The sequence below is a fragment of the Podarcis muralis genome, chromosome 7 (assembly GCF_964188315.1).
Source record: "Podarcis muralis chromosome 7, rPodMur119.hap1.1, whole genome shotgun sequence".
In the NCBI taxonomy this organism is placed as follows: Eukaryota; Metazoa; Chordata; class Lepidosauria; order Squamata; family Lacertidae; genus Podarcis; species Podarcis muralis.
In genome coordinates this window covers 54,598,988-54,615,355 of record NC_135661.1, presented here as the reverse complement: position 1 = coordinate 54,615,355, position 16,368 = coordinate 54,598,988, and the positions used below count along the sequence as shown (strand labels likewise).

Sequence of the window (16,368 nt, the reverse complement as noted above, 5' to 3'; positions counted from 1 at the left end):
AGGAGGCGCGGAGGGCGGGCGGACCGGCCCCCTGCCCAGCAGGCTCCGCCCCGTGGCGAGCCGGCCGAGGAGGCCCCGCCTTCGGGAGAAGAGGAGGCTGCCGGGCGCGTCTCTGATGGAGTGCCCACCCGGGCAGCTCCACCTGCCTGCCTGCCTCCGCGGGGAAGGGGGGAGTCGCAGGCAGTCCAGAAGACATCCTTCCACAGTGGCTGATTTCTGATTTTAACTTTTTAACGTATGGTTTTTAGGTACAAGTGTTGTAAACCACTCTGATGTTTTGTCTGAAGAGCAACACACACACACACACACACACATATATACACAAAATAAAATAACAGTGATTTTCAGGGTAGTTGGAGCAGGTGGGCAGGGGGAAGCTTGACCACCAGCCTGGTAGCATCTCTGCAGGAGTTGCTCCAAAAATACGCACACAAAAATACATACAGTCACATTCTACAGCTACGCACCCACCCCTAGCCAAATCTGCTCCAGTCTTCAACAAAACACACAGGTTCCTAGGTATTAAGTAAAGAGGAACTAGAGATCGCTTCCTACTAGGGAAAGGTTTTAGGGTGGGCACACGCCTTCGTTTCCAATCAGTGCATGCCCTGAAATTTCCTGCTGAAATTCTGCATTTTCCAGGCTGTGACTCCCGAAAAACATGCTCCCAGCCTTACTGGCGCTTTCCCCCCGTCCTGGTAGGGTGGGGCCCTAACAGGCTGCTGAAGAGGTCAGAGACCACCTTGGCTGTCTCTTAGTGCAGACCCAGGTCATCAAGCCTGAGCTTCCACAGCCGCCGGCCGCCATAAACCACCATTGGCAGGATTGGCAGCAACAGCCGCAGAGATGTTCTATTTTTATTATAATATTTTGTTCTCTTGCTAATTATGCTGTTTTAAATGTGCATTTTATATTTGACTTCCTTTAGTAATATTTTCTCTTGAAATGTTTAAGATAAGCTTGTTGTACACTTTACTATCTTAGATGTGCATTCTTTAGTTGACCCCCTTTGCAGTTGACCTCCTTTGTAATGTTTTAATTTGAAATCTTTAAGATAGTATTTTAGTTTCCTGTTAATTACCTTGCTTTGAATGTTTAGATTTGACTTTCTTCAGTAATGTTTTATTCTGGATTGTTTTATTTGAAGCTTTAATGTAGATTGTGAAGTGCCTTGAGATTATTTTCTTCCTAAAAAATATAAAGTGGTAAAGAAATGACATTAATAATAATAAGTTAATACCACAAATGTTCCATATTTTTTACTTTTTTGTGCTGCAGTGCAAGAGTGTTCCTCCAGATGGGAACATAGGGAAGCATTGCAGGACAGCTAATAAAACAGAATGATGTGTGGACAGTCCAGTATAAATCCATCACTAATGCACTATTATTGCGTCAATGACATACTGTATTGCTGAATACACACACATGCACACATGGATCCCACCGGCCTGGTGGAGTTGCTCTCAGGTCCCGCTTGTGCGTTTCCCATAAGCATCTGGTTGGCCACTGTGAAAACAGAACCCTTTGGTCTCATTCAGCAGGACTCTTCTCAAGTTCTTATGACTGAAGCTGTGAAAATCAAGTGTCATGGAAACCTGTTTGCTGCCACCTGCTGGATCTGCTTTACTGCAGCACCCTCAATTCTTGTATCTTGGCAAGTACCAGTGGTACCTCAGGTTACATACACTTCAGGTTACAGACTCCACTAACCCAGAAATAGTACCTCAGTTTAAGAACTTTGCTTCAGGATGAGAACAGAAATTGTGCTCCGGCAGTGCAGCAGCAGCAGCAGGAGGCCCATTAGCTTCAGGTTAAGCACAGTTTCAGGTTAAGTACGGACCTCCAGAACGAATTAAGTACTTAACCCGAGGTACCACTGTACTGTAAAGCAAAGTGTGCTTATCCAAGTAAAGGATTGTCTCCTGGAGTTACCTGTGAGTGAAGACCAGAGGATGTGGACTTGCATTTACACATCTAGACATTAGGAGGAAGTGGGGAGTTTTGAACATCATGGTATATGTGTGCTGTTATTTTTGTTTCTTTATTCCAATAAATACTGCTGTTTGCTACATCTCATGTGTGGGTAACCTGGGTATCCACAATGAGGTCCCAGATTTACCTAGGTGGTGGCTTGACTCAGAATGAAGCAAAAGAAAGGCTTGTAATCTTTAGATTCCCACTAAACCAGCGACAGATTTATGGCCCATGGGACCTTCTGCACAGCTCTTTTGGGGGTCCCTATTTGTTTTCCTAAATAAATGTGACTATGTAAAAAAAATATGACAGAGCTAAATTCATAAGAATGAGTTCATTACTAACAAGCCTTTTCTTTATTTTTCCTTTTTACCAGAATACAGTAGTACCTCAGGTTAAGTACTTAATTCGTTCCGGAGGTCCGTTCTTAACCTGAAACTGTTCTTAACCTGAAGCACCACTTTAGCTAATGAGGCCTCCTGCTGCCGCTGCACCGTCACTGCACGATTTCTGTTCTCATCCTGAAGCAAAGTTCTTAACCCAAGGTAATATTTCTGGGTTAGTGGAGTCTGTAACCTGAAGCGTATGTAACCCGAGGTACCACTGTATTATTAAACAGCACTTTTTTGTTTCTAATTAACTATACAGAGAGAAGTAAAAAGAAAACACTCCCCTTGATCCAAAAACAAACTTTATTTAAAGGCCCAACATGAATGAAAATAATTCAAAGATTATTGTAAAATGATCATAGATGTCAAATACTTTTGAATTATGGTAGAACAGAGGTGTTTATTTATTTTATTCTTGTAAGGGTGCTGGCAATATTGTGCCCTAAGGAGTTAAAATTGAGACATGATTCAGAATTATGAGCCTCATAGGTAAATGGCGTGAGCATGCAGAGAGCGATTGTAGCTACCTCCCCAATGAGGGATCTCTCTTTGCATTTGATAAGATGATTTCACAACAGTAACTTCAGTCTGGAATATAGACTGCTCAGAGGGCAGGAATCAACTAAACAGTTATGCTAGTGGGAGCCAGGGCAACAAGTCATTCTAGCACAATGGGGCTTTCTGCCTTCTTCCCCTGCACCCTCCAATGGCTGCAGCAGCGTAGGTATTGAAAACTCCCAGAACAGTTTGTGGCACGGAAAGAGATTGATTCATTTGGCAAGCAGAAATGCTTGTGTTGATGGGATGGTGGTATTAGCAGGACACTGAATTCCACCTATTGGGCTGTAGCTAGTCCTATTCATGAGTAGATAAGTGAATGAGCATGACTAACTTAGGTCCATTAATTTCAATTGAATGCAACCCTTCATTGCCAGTCCGGTATGTGATACGTGGAATCAAAGCTATTTTATGAAAATACCAAGGAGGAGGAGGAGGAAGAAGAAGAAAGTGGCTTTAGCACTAATGGGGGGGGCATTTTAAAAACAATAATTTGTCGAGCCATTAAAAAGAAGTAATTTTTTTAAAAAAAACTAATTTATTTTACAAACATGAGACTCACAGTGCAGGGACGCCGACTTCCCCCATCCCCCCTGCAATTTTACTGTGATTAAGTGACATCAGGGTTTTATTTGCTTTACTTCAATAAAAAAATGGGGGAAATAAGCATAATGCATGCCACAGCTGCACACATAATGGGCAGTATTTTCCCCCTCCCTCCCTCTCTATGTATACCATTTTTACTATTATTAAGTGACATCAGGGTAGCAACATTGCATGACATGGTTGGTGCGAGGATTTTACAGGTGCAGAATTTGCTGCATGCAATATTCTGTTTTGGCCAGCAGATGCCACTGCAGACTTGGTATCAATACAAAAAAACTCCAACGTGCAAATTCTGTTTTGTACATGTTCTCCGCATATCATAATCTCGTCTGTCTAATGCAGAGAATGCAGCCTGTCTAACGGTGTAAGCCTTCTGAATAAATATTCAGTTTTATGTTCTGTACAGGTTTCAGCACACAGGTGGCTAAACAGGTAAGATTTTTAATTTCCACAATTGAAACAATATACAGTAGTTGTAACTCAAGTCTGATTAGAAAATAATTAATAATACTAATAATGATGGGGGGGGGGGTGTTCCTGGAGTCTATGAAGGGTCATGGGCTGCATGTGGGCGCCTAATGGCTTTGAGGCAACCAGGTCTAACATATGCCCACTGACATTATTATGCTCTGCAAGAGCTTGGAGCTGCCATAGCCCATCCCAGCATAGATCAGAATCTGCCTCTTGCCTTTTGTTACTCTCAAAGAGTTATTATGGGGTTGGGGAAGGCCTTGAGGCCTCTAGGTCTGGCTGAGGGTCAGGGCTGGGCCCAGGACGTTGCACCACCCTAGGCCAAACTGAAAACGCCACCGTCCACCACCTGCCAGCATACACACTGCCCAAAGCAGCCCAGGGAGTAGGAGGTGTGCGACGACAACAGGCAAATCTGTTTCCTGAGGTGAGTGTCTCATCCTGCCTCGTGGACAGGCCAGCTCTGCTGAGGGTCCTCCTAATAACCTGGTCCCAAACGATTTGCAAGATGAGCACCAGGAGGCTGGGGTACTGGCAGCCACACTCGTACTGTTTCCTAACAGCAAACTAACTGGGTATCAGGGCCCAAACGGCAAACACATATGCAACGAGACAATGGCCATGTTAGCTGGGGATGATGGAGGCACCAGGTAGTGGAAGGCTTCTCTAAGTCGGTACATTAAAAGCCCCCAAGGATAAAAGAACACATCATAGGAACACCAGAAGCTGCTTTATCTAGCTTCTGACCTTGGTTCAGCTAGCTCCATACTGGCAGTAGTTCTCTAGGGTTTTCAGACAGCCCCTACCTGGAGACGATGGGGATTGAACCCAGGACATTCTGCATGCAAAATGGGCTCTACCACTGAGCTACAGTTCTCTGCCAAAGTGGCAACTAAGAAGTGCCATAGAGAGGCCAGACAAACAGCATGCACTCTTGGGGCCTAACCATGGGTGTAGCAAGTGAGGAGCAGAACCTCAGTTAGCTATGCATTTTTATAGATTTTTTAATTGTTTGGGGGGCAGCTGCCCCTCCCTGCCCTGCTTGGCCACACCCATGGGCCTAACATTTCCAGGACTCCCGTGCCACCAACAAAGCCTCTCTCCTCTCTCTCTGACCAAGGGGAATGGAGAAAGGGCTTCCTGCACTTAGGAGGAGCAGGTGTGTGATAAGTAGAAGCTTACTGGGAACATCATTTTGATGCAGCAAGGGAGTGCGAGGTGGGGCAACGATGCTCTTGTATTGGGTCCAGGAAGCACTGTCTCTCTCAAGTGGCATATTTGGGGCCACGAGTTTTCCATGCTCCTGTCACGTCCCAAACAGCATCAAGACCGCTGCTGGCATTTAATAAAATGCAACCATGTCTCAGTCAGCCAAACAGAATGCACTTGGCTCCTCCTGAAGTTCAAAAGTCATGCAAATTACTTTCCCAGACACATCAGGTTGGAAACTGCATTTTTGTGGTTTTGCAAAAGACTTCCTTTCTGCTAATGGTTTCATGATGGAAACCAGCAAAATAACCAAGACTCGAGACATCTGAATCACCGTGTCTTACAAAATGAGAACAATACATGTGTTCAGGACATTGTTCTTCTTTAGTACAAATACATCCCATGTCTGCTCCCTGATCTGGCTAACATGGGAAGGAAGGAAGGTCACTTGGGATTCAGACCACCACAATCAAAGTACCACCCTAGACATAATGCATTGAATTACCACCACCCTATTTCTAACAGGCATAGAGATTGTACAGCAACAGTGTGTGATTGTGTTAGGAACACAGGAAGCTGCTGTATACTGAGTCAGACCACTGGTCCATCTAGCCCAGCCTTGTCTACACTGACTGGCAGAAGCTCTCCAGAGTTTCAGGCACGGATAATTCACAATCCCACCAGGAGCTGCTGCCCCCGGGATTGAACCTGGGGCCTTTTGCATGCAAGGCACATGCTTTGCCACTGAGCTATGGCCCCTTTGCAATGCTGAATTATTTAATTGTCTTGCTGGGTTTCTAATTAAGTCCACAATTTGATGGCCAGTATCTTTAGCAGGTGCATACCTCCCCATTGCAGCACTGTGATTGGAGGCAGGGAGCGGGGAGAAAATATGTATTTTACTCTTAACCGATTGCACACTTCACAGGTGGAGAGAGCGCGCACGTGCGAGAAAGCTATGCGTGTGTGTCTGCATTTGAGTGCGTGAGAGGGCAGGAGTGTGAGTTTGGTGTGTTTCCATGCAAAGTGTGTGAATTTGTGAGTTGTTGATATGCAGTGTGGACATGCGTGTGGACTGTTTGGGTGGGGTGTGCCTGTGCATGTGTGTCCCTCTGTGCATGTGTGTCCCTCCTATCTTAGATCATGTGCATGCTCCATTTCTTTGTGTCAGTCCATCTCTAAAGGTGAGAGGGGATGAGACTGGAGAAGATGGCTGGGGGACGTATGCTGTAGGGGTCAAGTCCTGGAGACCTCCTTGGTGATAAAACAGCAAACTACATCGAGAAGGGATGGAGTAACTGGGCGTGTTCAGACAAGAGAAAGAATATGAAGGTTGGATGTATGTTGACAGTTTGCAAATAACAGGTGAAAAAGGAAAAAGGTCAACTCTAGTGGATAAGGCAAGAAAATCAGTGGAAGGAGGTCAGATTTAAATGAAATGTCACTTAAAGCTTCCTGCTTTTAGGAGTGGTTCAGCCCTGGAATAAACTGAGAGGTTTTCAGTATGGTTGGACAAATATTTACGAGGGATGCTTTTAAGTAGAGGATGTTTTCCCTCGGAGCATGGGATCAGCTAAACGTCCTGTTGGATGCCTTCCAGTTCTATCAACCAGGTGTTTATTCTGTTGTTTGGTGGAAAGGAATTAAGAGGCACTCATTTTTCGGTGGAACCTCAGGCCATATATCAATAGAGGAGTAACTAGCACCCAGGGCCAAATCCAGCCCCTACTTGCCATTCCAGAGATATATGGAGAGGGGCCTGCCTATGGCCATGGCTAGCAGCCCTGTTTGGAGAGTGATGTGGGTTTCTAGGCTGCCAGCCATCACTGCCTCCTCAAACATTTTCCTACAGTAAAGCTGACCAGGACAATACTTGATGAATAGTTTGTTATTCATACCCCTAGGGATACAAGTGTGGGTCAGCAGTTTCATCTAGCAACAAATAACTTTAAACCACTTCTCTGAAAAAGAAAAAGGGCTTTAGCTGGCCAGGATAGCAGAACAATGGCACACTTCCTGCCCTGATGGCTGGAAAAGATTATTTCTGACATTTACTTTTAACAGACCAGCTGGCTTGTGCAGCAGCATTGTCAAACAGCATTGTTCAGCGATAGCAAGTTAGGCATCCATTCATGAGATTGAGAACTCCCAAACTGCAAGAAATAAATCACTCCCAAAGCATACACCCCCAGAGGAAGCTGTCTGCTGCCTCCCTGCGTGATTATGCTGCTCTGGGCTTGCACTTATCTTCTGGTGGTAGGTGATTCTGCCACATCTCCATAATGGATCCTGCTCTTAGCTACTGGAAGTTTGGGAAGCACTGTGTTGGAAGGATGAGTCCACAAAAGTATAATATGTACAACTGCTTCACACCCCTTTGTAAGTATTATCTCAACATTGCATCTTATCATCTAGTTACTAACATACGACTGTTTTTCCTTTTTCAATATAACGTAACAGAATATCCAAGTACATTTTTGGCACAGTCTGTTGGGAACATCCTGGTGCAGGACCGGGCTTGAAGCCAGTTTAAAAGTTCGGGGGGCGGGGGAAGGGATGGACAAAAAGTAATGGAGCTGTTTAAGGGGACAGATAATAATAATAATAATAATAATAATAATAATAATAATAATAATAATATTTGTACCCTGTCCATCTGGCTGGTTTCCCCAGCCACTCTGGACGGCTTCCAACAAAGATTAAAAACACATCAAAATCTGGCAGGTCCTTTTAAAGACAAAACTGTGAAATGCTTTTAATTAACCCTTATTTTTGGGGTTGTCCTGCAACTTAGGCACATTCAAACATTTTCACTAAGCAACTTCAACAATTCTTAATTATCTTGCCAACAATTAACACAAAAAAGGTTGTTAAAAAATCAGGAATAACCCTATATCTTCAATGCCTTGCTTGTCCCTAGTCTCATCAACCAACAACACAACACAAGTACTTTAAACCATTTGCTCCAGAAAAAAATCTACAACTGTTTGAGTTGTGCTGTGGATTTCATTTTGGATTTCAGGGCTAGTATATTTAGCACTTGCAGGAATAGTCTTCACAATTTGTTGCAATTTTAAAAATATTTTCTCATAGAAAATTCAGCTAACCACCTGCATCTACTCCTAATTGTTCACACCCAGAATCGCCCCTGAAAGACAACTGATTGACCACTACAAACTGAGTTACTCCAGCAATACATTTCACATAGTATCTGTTATTTTCCACCACTTGGCTGCACAGTTTTTCCCTCTTGAATAGTTTCTCCTGTTGATCCTCGCTTTTGTTGCTCTGAAAATTATCCATTGCACTTTTATGGGCAATTTACTTTGTGAGCCTGGAAAACATTTGCCTGCTTCCCTTCAGAGTCTCCTGCATTTACAAATGCTGAGTCAGAGTTTGCAACAGGATTTTTTTCTCTATTGAAGAAGTAACATCTCTACTAACTGAGTACTCCAGACACTCCTCTAAGATTTAAGACAGGAACACTGGAACTTCCATGTATGGCCAAACATTGTAGACCCCTGGGTATGATGAAATTTGAGGCTGTGCAGGTTTAGAGTTACCTAAATCTGTTGGTGCAAGTTAGTGGAATTTCTTGCTGACTTCTCAGTGGTACATTCTCCTTCCAAAACAGCAGTCTACTGATAGTAGACAAAGGGTTAGATCCAATGTTCTCTTCATCAGGGAAAGATGGTGTCACCACCTTGCCTTGCACAGAAGAGTTGCTGTTCTGGATTTACTTCCAGCAAACAAACTTATGGTGAATGTTTGCTTTGAAGTTACAATGGTAATAATGGTGGTGATGAATTGCAGACCTGCATTTCCTCCAGCCAGGGGAAAATATAGCTTCACATCCTTTGCACCCCCACCTGACAAGACATAAAAAATACACCCCCATGGCCAATAGTTCCTCAGACCAGCAAGCAGAAACTCCCAGAATCCCACCTCCTTGAAGAATAATAGCTCTTGAATGGATATCATAGTCATATAGCAGGTGTTTGTTTGCCAACTCATTTATCAGGCAGGGAAATTCTGCCTACCTTCCAAGTCCCTCAACAGTGATTTTAGATACTTAAAAACAAATTGACCTGGCTTGTTCCTTCCATTTTAAGTTCTGCCTCCTGGCCCTTCTCATGTGATGTTTTCATACTAGGCAGATTCCATTGCCAACCCACCCCAAAATTAGCATTTGTGCCCTTGAGAAGTAAAACAAAGGATTTCCTGTTTGTTTTTAATCTTTCTGTAACAAATTTAATTATTTGTTTGAAAAAAAGGACATTTGGGGGGTCACACCCCCCCCCGCCCCCAGCTACAGGCCTATGCAGGACCCAATGAGTATTTTGCTGGGCTCATCACAAATTCACAATCTGGGCCTCACCCCATTCCACACGAACACAAGTTAAGAAATGAAGGAATGTGCATGTTTTATTTCTGAAATGGCATGGCCATTCCTCTCTCCAACTTTAAAGGCCAAAGCAGAGCACTTCTAGTTCTCAATGGATTTCAGTGTGAAAAAGAATAGCCCAAGCTTAGGCATGTTTACTTGAGCTTAATGAGGCTCATCCCAGGTAAGTGTGCAGAGAAGATGGGAGTCAGAAACATATACGTAAGTCTTTAATTGAAATCAGTGTGCTTTCTGATCCTATGCAGAGTTAGGTGTGTGCCACGGGGGTGAGGTGGGAGATGATTTTTTTGTTATATAAAGATGGGATCCAGCTTCTGCAGGTTAGGTGGGTTAAACACTAAGACTCACTAGGCAATTGGGCTTCTCTTGACTAGGGCAGCAGCTAAATTTATACCTCATCTCTGCCAATATAACGACTACCACATATCTCTTTACTTCTGCTCTTTGCTGCATAGGGGACTTGTTTTCCCAAACAACGCTGGCTTTTATTTTTAAATGGGGGAACAGACACAATTTGCTTTTTGTCCCAACAGCCCTGGGTGCAATCTGCAATCTGTTTTGCACCCAGTATGGTTTAACTAATACAGTGGTACCTCAGGTTACATACGCTTCAGGTTGCAGACTCTGCTAACTCAGAAATAGTACCTCGGGTTAAGAACTTTGCTTCAGGATGAGAACAGAAATCGTGCTCTGGCGGTGCAGCGGCAGCAGGAGGCCTCATTAGCTAAAGTGGTGCTTCAGGTTAAGAACAGTTTCAGGTTAAGTACGGACCTCCGGAACAAATTAAGTAACCCGAGGTACCACTGTATATGGAACCAGGGGTGCCAACTTGGCTAAAACATGGGGGTGGGGACAGGTAAGCCCTGCATAATCGATCACATGATGCAACACACCCACCCACACTATTTGAATGACAATGCCCATTAACTTTGTGGGGGCCCTCAAATATTTTATGGGGGGAAGGTACCTCGGCCCCTAGGAGTTGCCTCCTATGTATGGGGCAATTCTATCCCCAAGTTATACTGGCAGGATATGATTGCTGCTGAGCCCCATATGCCAGAATAACTCCAAGTTATGACAATGTAAGGAAGCTATGCTGATGTTACAGTGCCTAGCTTTACATTTCCCAAAACAGTGATTGCTTTGGCCAAAGGCTGTAAGGTACAAAATGACCAATGAAGGGAACTGACGCAATGGTTAGAGTGCTGGACTATGACCTGGGAGACTAGGGTTTAAATCCCCACTCAGCCATGAAGCTCACTGGGTGACCTTGGGCCAGTTATCATCTTAGCCTAACCTACCTCACAGGGTTGTTGTGAGGATGAAATGGGGAGGAGGAGAACCATGTACACCACGTTGATATGCTTTGAATATAAAGGTGACATATAAATGTAATAAACAAACATAAATAAATCTGTGGCATCAAAGGCAATGTCCTCAGAGAGCAGCTGTTGCATGAGATGGATCTGCCCCTGGACGAAACTACCGGTATTCAGATTTGCAGGTCCTCAGGAACTGTAAAAGCACAGGCCAGAAATATTGTCCATACTCTGCATATTAAGGAGCAGAGTATAAGGAAGCTAGTTTCAAAAGTGGAAATAGCTTCTCTCACTGTGAGAAGAGGAATATCTGTGAGCCACCTAAAATTCTGTCAGGGAAAAAGACAGGGTATAAATAAAAATATAATAATAATACAAAAGAAAGAAGCCTGCAAAAAATGTGGAATGCCACATGGTCCTAAACCGTTGAGCATGGGGTGGGGGGAAGCTGTTTTAACTGTGGGGATAATTTTGCAATGTGTTACCAAGCCAGAGAAAGAAAGAAAAATCAGGTGCACACTGTTGAAGATATTTCAGATGAGTTGTACAGTATGTTGATGTAGCAAAAGCAAGAAAGACTAGTGAAAGCGACTGGATCCTCTCTATGCAGGTGAATGAGATATCCATTTCATTTAAACTGAACACTGGCGCTCATGTGAATATTTCATCTGGAAAGGATTATCAAGGTCTGTCAAGGCCAAAACTGAAACCAGCAAATAACAAGTTACTGGTTATTGTGGAACAAACATCGAGGTGTTCTACCAGAAAGATAAAATCTCCAGAACGACTTATAGAGAGATGTGCTAAAATGTAGAGTGTAAAATGTTTAGTGTAATTCATTAGTCAAGCTCAATTAAGTTCCATAGTAGATACATCTGTCCCTATGCAGTTCATGCAGCAGAATCAACATATATGTCTATAGTAATAATCTTATGGGTTTTAAAAAAAATCATTTCATTTTTTGTTCACATTTTATAACTTATTCAAGGTTAAAGGCTTGGCAATCTGAGGACTTACCTCTGGAGTCACAGGACCCTGGGCCGTTCCTTAGGCCTTGAGTTTCAGTTCCAGCAGAGGGTCTTGGAGACTACTCTGAATAAAGCTTGTTTTATAAAAACTACTCCTAATTCTTTATATCTGTCGTTGACCCAGAAACATTACACAGGTGATGAGCCAAGGACCCTGAATTAGAAGGGAAAGGGCATATGCAGGAGGGGACGGGAAGGTGGGCTGGCTCCAGAAGCCCTGCTACCCAAAGAACCTGTGGGACCAGTTAATTCCCTGGGTCTTGTTTCCCCAGTGCAAAAATATTTCAGCCTCCCAGGATGCTGTGTAAAGCAACTGAACTTAAGGCAGAAACCCTTGAACAAAAAGAGACTGCACCTTGAAACTGCTGCAGATTCAGTGCCACCACTTGTGAACGGAATCAACACAATGTTTTGTTTTTTAATTGTACTAGCTGTTCATTGACACCAATGCCAAAAAGAAGTCTGTTACCAAGAGGAACTGTTGCTTTGCATGTGTGAATAGCCACTGTCAATAACGTGATTCTCAGCATTTCAAATACTTCCTTCTTCCTGTCAACAACACCCACATCATATATATATGAAGCAGAGCTTATGCCATAATAAATGCAATAGGCATCCTAACCACTTAACTGGGAATAAGTCCCATTGAATGCAATAAGGCTAACTTCTGAGTAGACATGGTTAGGACCACACTTTTTAGTTGCCACAAGACCCGTTTGGGGCTGCAATCGCTTATCATGGCTACACCTCTGGAAGATGAGTAATGATAATATTCACTAAAGATGTTCTGAGCTCTCAAATGGAAAAGTGGGATGCAAGCCGAATCAATAAATCATAATCGTCTGGGTGTGGGAGTTGTCACATTTAATCTGTTTTAATGTTTATATTACATGTTTTTAATGAATAACTACTGTGGAACAGGGTTACTAATGTAAACACAATAAAACGGTGGTTGGCAATAATAATAACCTTATGCCTGAGTAAATGTGTTGTGCAGCCTTATCTGAGAGTAAGCCCTATGCAATAGGACTTACCCTTCTGAGCAGACACAGTTAGGCCGGCAGCTTTAAAATGTCACACCACTTGTTGTTTTCAGCTGCAAGAACGTAACGCGGCCACGCCTCTGGAAGGTAATAATAACAATATCCTTATGCCTGAATAAATGTGTTAGGCATCCTACCCCATTAACCCGGGAGTAAGCCCCGCTGAAATGCAGTAAGACTTACCCCTGAGTATGTATGCTTAGGACCGCGCTTTTAACTTGACACAAGACTCGCTGTTCTTTGCCTCAAGAGATAAGCATGGCCACACCTCCGGAAGATGAAGACCTAATTAAAATAAAATAAAAAATACTTGTTACTAATGAATAATGCAGCACTAATACTACTAATAAGCAAGACTACGTACTAGGGCTAATAAATAATACAGCGCTGCTCGGCCCCTCCCCCCGCATTCCTCCTCTCGGTCCCGCCCCCGAGCCTGTCATTCCCCGCCCAAGCCCCTCCCCCTCGGCGCCCGGCTGAGGAGCCGCCGCCACCGCCGCTCCTGCTGTTGGCGTTTCCGGACTGCCGCCGCCTCCAACCGCCTGCTGCTGCCGCCACCGCCGTCGACGACGCTCCCCGAGCGAAGCGAAGCCCGGCCGGGGCGGGGGAAGGGGCTGCTGCTCGCGGCCGGCTCTCGTCGCTCGGCCTGGGGGAGGCTTGTCAGCCGCGGCGGGCAGGTGAGCGGACCGAGCGGGGAGCCTCCGCCTTCCTCCGGGCCTGGAGCTGCCTCACGGAGGCCGGGCGGGAGGGCGCCGTCGTCGTGAGGGAATGAGGGGAGGCCGGGGTGCGGTGGGGGGGGGGAGAGAGGCGCACGAACCACGCTGCCCCCAGTGAGGGGGAAAAAGGGGAGACGCGCGGCAAAAAGGCCCCGTGTTTGTCGGGGGGGGGGTGTTTCCCTCTTCGGGGGGGGGCAGCGGCTGAGGAGAGGGGGCTGCAGCAGCAGGAGGAGGAAGCGAATGGGGAGGTGGGGGAAACCTTTAGGCAGTCCCTGGGAGGGGGCGCTGTGGGAGCCTAGACCCCCACACCTTTCTCTCTCTCCCCCTCGCTTTGGGGGGCTTCAGAGACAGGAGAAAGCTCTGCATTCCGTGCGGGGGGGGGCAAGGGGGTGTCGACGAGTTTCTGGAGCGACCCTCCCACCCCCGCGGTCTCCCGTCCCTTTTCCTCTTATTTATTTATTTTAAGGTGGGCTAATTCCGAGCGGGACTGCGCCTGCGCGAATTCCAATGCATCTTCCTGTGCAGAATAAGTGACCCAGCCCTGCGAAGAAGGCTCCTCTCCGGGCAGCAGCTCTCTCTAGGAGGGAGAAAAGCCAGTGCGTGTGAGGGCAGGCCGGCAGGCTGGATACTAGTGTGCCAGGCCCTCGGAGAGAGAGGGAGGGGGGGAGGCCTGCTCTAATCTCTCTCTCGCTCCCTGGAGCCAGCCTCCCAGAGCAAAACATGACACCGTCACACAGGCCAAGAAAAGGGCCCCGGGATTCCTGGCTTGGGTGAGGACACCCTCTTCTCTGCCTTACAAGCGCTCTCCCTCTATTTCTCCCTGGCGCTTGTGATCATTTTTGGAAAGCTAGGAACTGGAAATGTTAGCCTGCAAAACCCTTTTTGTCCAACGCTGGCAGGAGCCTCCTCACCGCCGCCCCCTGCGCTTTTAAAGTTGACATGCATTGCAAAGTGTTGTCTAATCCCTTGGTCTTCAGCTGGTTGGCAGTGTTGCAGCCTGACCCTTGCTGCATTGCCACATTACAGATGGTAAAATAAACAAATGCCCCAATGCATGTTTAGCCTAAAGGAGGGTTTGGGGTCTTAAAAGGTTGGGAAGACTGAACCTATGTTGGTAGTTTTGGAACTACTTCTGAATCTGTGGGTTTTAGCAATTCTAGGGTGATCTTATTTAGGTGTGATGTAGGGATACAGTGGTACCTCGCAAGACTAATGCCTCGCAAGACAAAAAACTCGCTAGACGAAAGGGTTTTTTGTTTTTTGAGCTGCTTCGCAAGACGGTTTTCCCTATGGGCTTGCTTCGCAAGACAGAAACGTCTTGCAAGTTTGTTTCCTTTTTCTTAACACCATTAATACAGTTGCGACTTGACTTCGAGGAGCAACTCATAGAACGCGGTGTGGTAGCCTTTTTAAAGGTTTTTAAAGACTTTGGTGATTTTTGAAGCTTTTCCAAAACTTTCCTGACACCGTGCTTCGCAAGACGAAAAAAATCGCAAGACGAAAAAAATCGCGGAACAAATTATTTTCGTCTTGCAAGGCACCACTGTATCTCTTTAATTGGTTGGTGTGGGGATGATGCTGATTGTAATACTGCTGGGTGGTTTTGGCTTATTCTAAAGCTGGGGACATCCCTGAAGGTTTTGTTTGTTGTAGCATCTTATCAATGCCTGGTAAACTGTCTTCAGCTGTGATTTCCTCACTAACACAATCCCTTGGTGAATGATTTGTTGTTTGAGGTACAAGGGTGAAGTATATGTTTTATTAGAATGGTAAAAGCTTCTTTTACCTAATCACAAAAATATGAACCAATAAAGCTGCTTTGTTGACATTAAAGTTTTTAAAAATTCTCTTTAGAGAGAGAACCATATTAGTAGCAGCTTTTTAGAATGTGATTGAATTTTCATTAATTTCCTTCAAGTATACCAATAAGCGAGATGTAGTTCAGACTACTTTTAGCAAAATTTGTGTTCTTGAACATTAAGAAGCCCCTTAACATAGTAATTCTTGCCATTAAACTAGAAGGCTATCACTGTAGAGTTCTGAATGGTATACTCCATAGTTGTAAAATATGTAATCTCACTTTGTTCTTTATTGAATAAAAGTACTGAAATGCACATGACATCAAATTCTGCAGCTTGCAAACCCAACATATTACTGAGTACTCCCCCTCCCTCACTTGTGAGGGGCTTTAATTTCTTTGTGTTAATGCATTTTCAATTTTAAAAATTGTCTATAATACAAAATTCTATAGAGTCATGGTTGTGAATTTGCTTCCCCATATCATTTTTGTAGTGCTTCTAAAGTCATTGGTTTCTGATAACATACTAAGTATTCTGCTTTTCCAGATGGATAGTCTCCACACTGTATCTTACAATAACCAAAGTGTTATGCAAATGAATAATGCTAATTTAAAGAAGTGTGGAAACAGATTGTAAATATATACTTGTTTGGCAGATAAGGAATGCTCTTGGAACAGTTTTAAGAAATGAATGGTAGCAGTTCAACAGATTATAATGGCAGTAGAGCAAGTGGCTGTTGAGTTTAGCTCTAAGGAATTAGTATTTTTGTCTATAATGGGATCTGGTTCTTACATTAGCTTCTAAATGAGGCGTTGTATGTTTATAGTTGCAGACTAGGCACTTGGAAGCAA

The 16,368-nt window shown here is 44.5% G+C and overlaps 1 protein-coding gene and 1 long non-coding RNA gene across 5 annotated transcripts in view; one reads left to right on the top strand and one right to left on the bottom strand.

Moving 5' to 3' along the window:
- The first annotated feature begins 7,462 nt into the window (after positions 1–7,462).
- Positions 7,463–16,368, top strand: part of GARRE1 (granule associated Rac and RHOG effector 1) — a 64,669-nt gene continuing 55,763 nt past the window's right edge. The window contains exon 1 of one of the 2 annotated variants that reach the window (XM_028739372.2): positions 7,463–7,586. The gene's annotated coding sequence lies outside the window, so the exon portion shown is untranslated. Of the gene's footprint in view, positions 7,587–13,465; positions 13,680–16,368 lie in introns of those variants that run through there. The other variant, XM_028739371.2, reaches the window with a different exon arrangement.
- Positions 9,807–14,291, bottom strand: LOC114601829 (uncharacterized). 3 transcript variants are annotated; one of them, XR_003707827.2, is made up of 3 exons: positions 14,028–14,291; positions 13,186–13,287; positions 9,807–13,082 (listed from the first exon to the last, which is right to left on the bottom strand). It is a non-coding gene; the product is annotated as an uncharacterized LOC114601829 (long non-coding RNA). The 3 variants fall into 3 exon arrangements; XR_013393665.1 differs by lacking the exon at positions 14,028–14,291 and having other exon boundaries at positions 9,807–11,260; positions 12,994–13,082; positions 13,186–13,414; XR_013393664.1 differs by lacking the exon at positions 14,028–14,291 and having other exon boundaries at positions 13,186–13,414.